Here is a 2,028-nt window from a genome sequence, read left to right on the forward strand (position 1 = left end):
ATTTGGCTGTCTTCATAATCATCACTGATTTTTGTAAGAAAATCATCACCTGAAACCCATCTTTATCTGATAACTCAATGTGAAACTTTCTTATTCTAACTTTAATTGAATTTCTGAGATGGTCATTTATTCCAAGTATGGTTAACAGGGCCAACAAGAATCTGTCCCATTTAGAACTGCTGTTTGTGTTGTCAGGGTTAAGTGTATACTTTCACTTACTTGGCTGTTGTATTACAATCAACTTTGTCCAGGACAAAATTTTTAGAAACCAGGCAAGGAGATTGTAGCTTCCCACTACTTTAGAATAAAAGCATTCTGGCTTGAGTTTGGAGTATGTAAGATAACAATGCCTTTCTTTTTTTGTAGGCCAATTTAATAACACATTCTCTCACAACAGACACTTACTTAAGGATGCTGTGTTTTCCTGGACAGCGTGTCTCAGTGTCTCAATGAGATATTGTCATTGATTCAGTGCCAGCATCCTTTAGAATGATGTTTGTGTACAGCAGTACTTTACTTCTTCAGAGCTGTTTCCTCAAACCATAGAACAGATCTGATCTACTTTTACGATTTAGTAATACTGAATATCTGAGCAAACAATCCAAAGTCAACTGTACTTTCAGCCATGTTTCTAAATGTTCAATACGCTAACACTATGGAGCTATTTTTATGTATGGTTTCAACGTTACACTGACATACACAATGTACATTCAACAGTAGACTTTTAACAAGATCTGACATTGTCTATGTTCTCCACTGTGAATGAAAACAATGCTTCTTTGTTGAATATGTGAAGTTATTTCTCTGAACTTGCTTGCTTAGCAGTGAAATGTGCTTATTTCCAAGGTAGACAGTTATGAGTAGCAGATTCTTGGTATATAATATCTACCAGTCCACAGGACTTAAGCAGATAACTAGAAAAGAGGAAATAGCAATATTAGTTGGAAAGCAACATGCTTGGAGTAGACAAAAACAAAGGCCAGGGCTGCATAACACTGACATTTTTATTAGAATTCATTTGTAACAAATGGAACCTGTGTCAGCAAAGAACTGATTTTCATACAGACTTCTTTCGCCACCAATGTAACGAAGTAAGAAAATAAAAAGCACGCCTTTCATTCTGTAAAACACTTACGCGTACTACTAATTAGAGGTAATTGTATTTTTTTAACAAGCCATTTTACAAGTTATTTTTTTTGAGTTTTCAGTCTATGCATCCAAAACGAGAGCAAAGAACACAACTGTTATCTTTGTAAAGACACTCCAAGCTTGTATGGCAAAGCCATGTAACGGATGGATAGGATGGATCTATAGCCTTCTGATCTCTGCTGGAGTATCAGGGCACCCACATACCCAATGGAAATCAAAACCCAAAAAAAAAAAAAAATTAAAAAAGGGGAAGGGGATTTTAAAATGACAAGAAAGACTGAAACAAAGCTAACCCAAAAGTCAGCAGGAAAGAAAAAATGTGTTTGCTACTATGCATTTTTCCTTTCCTGTTGTGATGTGTTATCCACAGACACATAAATGAATTTCTGAAGCAGGTTTTTTTTTTTTTTATGGATGGGTTCAAGTAATAACATTATTGGGTGTAGAATCAATAGGGCAGTGCATAGTACAAAGGTATAGAAAGTGCAAAGTTCCCTAGAGGCCCTTCCCTCCCCTGGCTGTCCTTGCCTTGTCTAACCATGCAAACCATTTTTAAAAAAGAGCTAAAATAAAGTTCTGTACAAATCACTTTTATATATTTGATATTTTACCATTGTAACTAATTACAAAATTATACATAACTACACATACATAGGTAAATAATAGCACCGTACTGGTTATGATGATGATGAAAATAACTGGAAACTTGGCTGTTTAATGGTTAATGGCTGATAATGATCTTTGCCTGGGAAATTAAACTTGAATGGTCATAAAGCAAAGTACAGAGTGGAATGCACATCAGTGACAGTGGGGAGTTAGTTCTAGGAGTAGCTCCTGATTCCAGAATAGTGCTCGCCTCATCCTCCTAAGGTACGCATC

General features: G+C 35.8%; 1 protein-coding gene across 23 annotated transcripts in view; it reads right to left on the reverse strand.

Annotated features, from left to right (window-relative positions):
- Window positions 1-986: 986 nt before the first annotated feature.
- Window positions 987-2,028, reverse strand: part of PTPRD (protein tyrosine phosphatase receptor type D) — a 2,167,047-nt gene continuing 2,166,005 nt past the window's right edge. For all 23 annotated transcript variants that reach the window (XM_084785035.1, XM_084785038.1, XM_084785037.1 and 20 more), the window contains one exon: window positions 987-2,028. This exon is cut by the window's right edge and continues 2,750 nt beyond it. The gene's annotated coding sequence lies outside the window, so the exon portion shown is untranslated.

This window comes from Acomys minous, assembly GCF_964271855.1.
Source record: "Acomys minous genome assembly, chromosome: 1".
Taxonomy (NCBI): domain Eukaryota; kingdom Metazoa; phylum Chordata; class Mammalia; order Rodentia; family Muridae; genus Acomys; species Acomys minous.